Source organism: Megalobrama amblycephala, linkage group LG20, assembly GCF_018812025.1.
Source record: "Megalobrama amblycephala isolate DHTTF-2021 linkage group LG20, ASM1881202v1, whole genome shotgun sequence".
In the NCBI taxonomy this organism is placed as follows: domain Eukaryota; kingdom Metazoa; phylum Chordata; class Actinopteri; order Cypriniformes; family Xenocyprididae; genus Megalobrama; species Megalobrama amblycephala.
In genome coordinates, this window is record NC_063063.1 from 25,694,523 (window position 1) to 25,702,559 (window position 8,037).

The 8,037-nt window shown below is 36.2% G+C and overlaps 1 long non-coding RNA gene across 2 annotated transcripts; it reads right to left on the reverse strand.

Moving 5' to 3' along the window:
• Positions 1–3,110: 3,110 nt before the first annotated feature.
• Positions 3,111–5,583, reverse strand: LOC125255874. 2 transcript variants are annotated; one of them, XR_007182016.1, is made up of 3 exons: positions 5,451–5,583; positions 3,881–4,077; positions 3,111–3,784 (listed from the first exon to the last, which is right to left on the reverse strand). It is a non-coding gene; the product is annotated as an uncharacterized LOC125255874 (long non-coding RNA). The 2 variants fall into 2 exon arrangements; XR_007182015.1 differs by having other exon boundaries at positions 5,262–5,566.
• Positions 5,584–8,037: the final 2,454 nt, after the last annotated feature.

An 8,037-nucleotide genomic window follows, 5' to 3' on the forward strand; every position in this document is an offset into this window, starting at 1 on the left:
ATTACTATATTTTTCTAACCAGAACAAATTATATATTTGATTTTTGAAAAAGTGTAGTAAAACTATAATTAAATTAATATAAAATCTAAAATTCATTTTATCATTTTATTTAAAATTCATATATAAATTATTAATTAATTATGAACTCTTGATATTAATAATTAGTAAAAATAATAATTATTTTAAAATTATTTTTATATTGTATTATATTAATTAATAAATAAACTTGAATAAAGTAATATTAATTAAATTAATATAAAATCTAAAATTATATATAATGTTTTATTAATTAATTATGAATTATTATATTTTTAATTAATTTTTTATATTATATTAATAAATAAACTATAATAAATTAATATTAATATTAATTAAATTAATATAAAATCTAAAATTATATAGTTTATTAATTATGAATTATTATGTTTAATTAATTAATTTTTATATTAATTGATTAATTAATAAACTATAATAATTAAAGTATATTAATTTTTTTTTTTTTTTTAATGATGCCCAGTGTTGTTCCTTTATGTTAAAGCTTTGAAGTTGGTCAAACATTGATTTAATGGCACATTGTACATTAGGTGTTTGCTCCTTGAAGTTGTAAGATAATTCAGGGGCCCATCTTTAGTTCATGGTTTTAGTTCATAGTATGCAGACAGACCGAATCCCAACAGCTGAGAATGCAGAGCTACAGTATGTGAACGCAAACCTTAGGAGAACGTGACGAGAGGCTGTGCTGTACACCTCTCTCCTATGTTAGGAAACATGTAAACCCACTGACAACTTGATGTCCACTTTGATCAGAAAGACCATTTTATTCTGGTGAAATACAGGGCAATGCTGGTCCTACAGCAGCACTAACCATCATGGACCTGCATGCTGTTCTAAGCTGGCCTTTCCAGCGGAGTCACATCTGGAAACTGAAATATTGCCATAATTTCATCCAAACTGAACTGTGCTAAAATTCTTTTTGTTATTCTTTCCCTCTCTATTCCCTCTCCTTCTGTGTGGTTCTTCTTGTTCAGCCCTTGGAGTGAAACACTAACTGCTGCGGTGAACCTTCAGTTGTTGATCTCCGTTCATGTTCCACGTGCCCATCACGAGTCAGGCCGGGCCTCCCACGATGGAGCTCCCTCAGAGAGTCCTCCCTTAACCTCTGCCCCATGGCTGCCTGGGATAGCAGGGGCGTAATCATGGCCGTATTTTAATGACCTGCTGAAATTCAGAGGAGTTCCCGCCCTTAGAAACAGCTGCAGGATTCACTCCATCTATGGAGACGAGTGCTCAGGAGGAACGTGGTCTCCGGGGTCAGTTGTGGTTTGCCCCTGTATGGCACACTGTATACTGTATTGCCAACTCTCCTGCAATCCATTCCATATTTCTACTGGTGCTGTACATGAAACTCTATCACTCAGACTGATCCTCCAAGCCACATTACACCCTATCATCTCCAATATTGCTCTCACAAGCACAGTAGCCACATGTCAAGTACAGTACCAAGATCTTGCTTTAATAAAGCAATAAACTCGACATAAAGACAAATTTGATCCTATTTACTTTCTCAAAGAACAGTTCACCCAGAAAGGACAATGCACTCTTCATTTACTCAACCGTATGTTATTCCCAACCTTTATGACTTTCATTCTTTCTTTGACTGAACATTTAAAGGCACAATATGTACATTTTTTAATTAAAATGATCCAAAACCACTAGAACAATGTTATATATTTTGTTGACTAGTGTACTTACATTATCCCAAATGTTTCCAAGAATGTTTAAATAGAGAGAAATAAGCAATTTTAACCAGGACACGGACTGTGTCCATGCGTTGCCTATCAATGAATCATACCCACCTTACCCTCGGTTTCCAGTTTTATTTTGTAGAAACCATGGATACACCAAAGAAGCTTTTATATATTATGTGTTTTATTAGACAGGTGAGCAACTGTTTGGATACATTCATCGAAAGAGAACAAATTTCTCAGCGAAGTTCTCATTGTTTAAATTTCGTTTTCTTGATTTACCGAGAGTACCATGTTTTACCATGCCTAATACCAATCTAGCTTACTGCAGTGTGCAACAAATGTCTGATAGTAGCCGCCAAGCGAACGCAGAGTAGCACTATAACAACTTTCAACACACAAATGTATCTAATATAATAAACACTGCTGCTTTACCCCACATACGAATGACCAGAAGAAGCGGAAGCGGCGACTGCGGCATAATAAAAGGTCATTAGCAATCGCTCCAGCGGCCTCGATTCTGCTCGTACTGCACTCGGCCATGCGCTGCTTCATACTACAGTAATGTTAATAATCTCACCCATGAACATGATTTCTGCCCAAGTCCCATCCCGATTCTTTTCCACCGGCTATAGACGTGAAGACAACACATCCCATGCTTCCACAAAATTGAAGCGTTACCAAGCTATGCCTTTGTTTTGAAGAAGCGACCTCGAGAGGTGAAAATTTACATATTGTGGTTTAAAGGTATGGAATATATCAGACAATTTTTATGGACTACATACAGAACATTTAACCATTAATCTCTTTAAATTATATGAACAAAAGCAATCATGATTTCCCCTTTTGTGTGTGTGTGTGTACTGTATAGAAAGTACAGGGCTTCACAATAACTTTTCTGCTCACCAGCTACTGTGGCTAGTGGTTTTCCTAAGCTACTAGCCACTCAGCATTTTCACTGGCCACAATTTTGACATTGACACCTTCGGGAAAAACTGCCATACAGTTTTTTTTATATTAATGTGGCAGCAGGTATATAGTTCTAAAAAAAATAAAATAGTATGAATATATATATATATATATATATATATATATATATATATATATATATATATATATATATATATATATATATATATATATATATATATATAGTTATAAAAATAAACAAAATCTAACATATATAGTAACAAAAAATATATATAATAATAACAATAATATATATATATAAAAAAAAAAAAAATATATATATATATATATATATATATATATATATATATATATATATATATATATATATATATATATATATATATATATATATATATATATATATATATATATATATGCTTTTACTGTGTGTATATTTGTATATGTGTGTGTATTGTCATTTTTGCAATACACCAATCACATCATCAAAATCATCAATAACATTTCAAAATGTTAACTTGTAGACTGTGTAGCTAAAAGGAAATCATTTGCTGTTTCACGTGGCTGGCAAACCTCAATGAACTCACTGGAGAATATGTCACTGTGGTGTGAGCTTTCCGAAACCTCGGATGAACTCTGTCGTCACGCATTACTCAGACATACAGAGAGGTGTGATAAATCTGATTAAAATCTGAGGAGCACAGTACCAGAAATGTCTTGTATATACTTCTGGTTCAGTGAAGGAAATCCACCCACATAACAGGAATTAAAGTGAAACAATCCTCAACTGAAAGCAATCTCTTTCTTGCTTTCTCTATGTTTGAGTAGTCACAGTTCAATGGACAGCACCAGTCCCTTTCTGAACTCAGTACACTCAGCTTCAACCAACAATGCCAAAAAAAAGAGAGAAAAAGATAGGCCAGCCATATTGTTCTGCCAACTCATCCTCCTACCGCAAACATTGATATCATACCATCATCCTACATTGATCTCGGTGAAACTCTGTCTATGTTGTGCATATCCACTGTCTTCAAATCAGATGCGGGACCATCCTGTTCAGGGCTTGTCTTCTGTCTAGCTTTGTCCAGCAGCCATCTCCTCTAAAATATCTAGGGGAAAAGACAAGAGAATGAAGGCAAGAAAGAGCAAATTAAATAAAGAGACAAGTTGAATGACGTGCATCAAACTCAAGCACAGTCACGCACCAGCAGGGGGTATAGGTGGTCTGTCATCACTTTTCTGTCATGCCAGTGCAATGCTTTGTTTGTCAGTGATCCAGGATCTTAACGGAGACATTCTTATTGTCACAGACTGAAGGAGATGGAGCGGATTCATTTTGACAGGACAGAGCTTGTCCTCTGCAACTCTTAGACATTGGGAAACAGGAACCTTGCAGAGAAACCTGTCAGGCATACAGAGTTTAAAATATTAAAGGAGTTGTTATCAGTTTATATGATTATTAAAAAATACTATCAGATTTCTTCCAAAGCTGGATGTAACACAAAATGTCAATGACTTGAATGTCAAACATGTCAGACATTCTATATTGACTGTCTGTGAAATTAGTTCGAGACGGTCGCATTAATCACACAGCATTACACAGAAATCAGGGCTAATTTCTGTTCCCTACCCGTCATGCTCTTCTTTAACCTAATAATGATATATACACTACTCTTTCTATTTCTGTCCCTTCTATCCCTAAGCTTAAGTATGAACAATAACAATAGTCATTCTCGCCTTAAGCACTGGTAACCAGCATGTATGAACAAGGGAACATATATGAAGCAGGCCAAATAAATACTTCTGTGTTTAATTCGCATCTTAGACCAAACAGATCTTAGACAAACACTGCACTGGATGAGATATTTTTCAGGATATATTACTGTTTAATATATAATTTCCTGATCTGCAGAGCAGTTATGCACACTCAGCTCTCTGTTTCTTCAGCATAACCAAACACACCAGACTGAGAGAGAGACGTCCACACTGGAAGTCTTTCAGCTTCTCGACTGTTTTAAACAGTAATAGATTCATAATATAATTGCATTTTATATACATAATCTAGTTCCTGCAAAAGTTAAATACATCTATCTTATATTTCCATTGATTTCAGCTGCCATTACACAATGTGAAAATAACTACTTTGGTTTTGTCACAAAATCTCTTGCTATTTCAAACAATAAAATAAAAACAAATAATTAATCTATCACTAACTGCTTGCTTTTCCAAGGACCATGTGTATGTGGGCTGACCTCCCTAAAGGTCATGGATGCTGAAGCCAATTCTCACAGTGTCTAACTGATCTCAGGACAGCAGTAATAGTGGAAGAGAGAGCTAATGTGTGCTAAAGTGACACACCTTACTAAAACATTGCCACAAACTTCACATTTAAAACAAAAAACAATAATAAAATGTGCATTATAACTATTATTTAAAGTGAATCATAGAGTGTCACAGCCAGTGAACTTTTCCATTATAGACTAACTAGTTAGGCCACGTTCACACAGCAGCAGAATCCGGTTGCCAGTCCTGTATTTGAGTCCTTACGTTTACGTTTACGTTCACATTTCGCTTTCGGTTACTTACAGCGACAGATATATGAGCTGTGCATCATCTTAAGGTGTTAGATCCAGTCACTGTTTTCCACCGGAGCAGCTCCCGTCAGTTTTGTATTTCTTTTCCAAATTTAAATGCAGTGTCATGCGCGAGATGTCGCAGAGGACGTGACACGCGAGTGCAACGGTTAAAAACTCCGGCTAGCGCTTGTTTACTCACGGTTCAACTGGTCTCTTGTCATGTCAAACGTGATGAGAGTCATATGAGTCTTTTCAGTTTTATAAAAGTCCCTTTAAGACAAGTAATTTCACTCGGCGGCCATCTTTGAAACGCCTCTCGGGCATCCGCATCCATGCAGCTCCTATCTCTTTGAATGGGAAAACATCAAATTCTCCAAAGCTGTTTGCCAAGCTTTCGATTAAATTTCATATTTGAAATCACCAATGAAATCTGACAACAACTGTCTCATAATTTTTTTTCCAAACGCTCAAATCATGACAAAAAAAATGTATTTTTTCGGCTGGATCAAGCTAATGCGCATGCGCAGACCTAAATACGCGTCTCTTGTGCCTCATTTCTCCATTTCTGAGGCGCGAGTCGGACTGTTTCTATAGAAACCAGTGCTTCTAACGGCCGCTTCAGTGACGCGATGACTTTGCCAGTCGGCGATTGGCTCTTATTTTGAAGGCGGGACTTATTCCGCCATATTGCACGTTACACTTTCTCCCATTCAAAACAATACGAGTGACACGTCTTGTGTTATTCTATAGACCTTATTTACCAGAGAAACAAGCGCGCCGCCATCTTTATAAAATTGTCTTTGAACTTCCGTTTTGCGGTAGCTCTGTACATTTCTATGGCATCGCTGTCAAAGAATAATTAGTTGGTTAAGTGGATTTACTTGTTGTAGAGTTAATGAAAGTTATCATGAGCATTATTGTGTTTAAAGCAGATGTCTTAACAAATGTCAGTAGATCGGGAAGAGTTTAAAACGAGCAGTTCATTCATAAATGTAATATCGCTGTGGAAATACAAACCGGAAGTCAAAAGACAACGAGCGCAACGCTGAAAAGGGGCGGGGCTACATAAGGTCTATAGAAACCAGTCTTTGGCCGCTTCAGTGACGCGATATGCCAGTCGGCGATGGCTCTTATTTTGACATTATTCCGCCATATTGCACGTCACTTTCTCCCATTCAAAACAATACGTCGTTTGTGTTATTCTATAGTCTTTGGTTTTATGGATATTACATTGGTCACTGTCGTTATGGTTACTAGTAAGAGAAAGTAAGAGAATAGAGTACCATGTTGCCAAGTCCGCGGTTTTCCCGTGGAATTGGGCTATTTTTATACTGTTGCCGCGGGTTGAATCGATTCAAAATAACGTGATATTTAGTCCCTGGAATGCAAATTTTACCTGTGGCGTCCTGCCAAAAACACAAATTTTACCCCCCATACCGTGTTTTTTACTGTCGTCTCAAACCCGTAGGACCTTCGTTTGTCTTTGGAACACAAGATCTTTTTGATGAAATCCGAGGGTATCTGATCCACAGTCAGCAACAACATTGCACCTTTTGAGGTCCAGAAAGGTACTAAAGACATTGTTAACACTATCAACGTGACGTGACTATAGTGATTCAACCTATGTGTGGATCAGATACCTTCGGATTTCATCTAAATATATTAATTTGTGTTCCGAAGACATGGGATGACATGAGGGTGAGTACTTCATGACAGAAATGTCATTTTTGGGTGAACAAACCCTTTAATATATCTTAAAAATATTATTTTAAAAGTGCCTAATGCCTTTCTGCACTGACCTCATTTTGCTGCTGATAGTTTTATATCTCCAGAGTCTTTTATAACTTTTGCATGCTCAGCGAATGCTGTTGTACTGTTCTGGTGGTACAACCATTTTACAAAAGGAAATGTCAAGCGATAAATGTACCCACTGGAAAAAGATTCCGTCTCTTATTTAACCGGACTAGAATTTAGCAGATGGAAACTTGAGTGGGGAACGCTGGGTTTATGGGCCATTCTGTGCTACTGTTGATGGGGCTCTTGGATCTTTAAAGAGTCCCTGGCACGGAGCTCACTTCATTTCTCCTCATTTCCTGATGCCATTTCAAGAGTGTTCTCAGGTTTTCCGATCCTCTGTTGTCCTGTGCAGAATTACAGAGGAATGATGTTTCAGGATGGATATTGGCCCTAAAAATAACCAAAATGAATGCAGCTTTTATTTGAGACCGAAAGCTTAAAGGAAAAACGTTGTTTAAGAGAGAGAAAGACGACACATTGTGCAATCTGGTCACAATACTGTTTATATGCACTTTTTCAACAGAGAAATGAAAAGGAAGAAACCAACAGATAGAGCTGCCATTTTTCCCTAAACTTAAGCTAAACTTCTAAAATGAAAACCAAGGAATTTATAATATTTATAATAAAAATTCCAAGTGTTTATTTAATTTCTCTGTTTTTAAAGTTTGTTCATTTATTTATTTATTTACTGGGAATTGATTTAATTGGTAATCTATATATAGTTTTTCCCTGCATCCTTAAAGGGTTAGTTCACCCAAAAATTAAATTTCTGTCATTAATTATTCACCCTCATGTCGTTCCACACCCGTAAGACCTTCATTCATCTTCGGAACACAAATTAAGATATTTTTGATGAAATCCGAGGGTTTCTAAACCACACATATGCAGCAACGTCATTGCACCTTTCAAGGCTAAGAAAGGTAGTAAAGACATCGTTAAAATTGTCAACTTCACTACAGTGGTTCAACATTTTACGAAGCGCTGAGAAT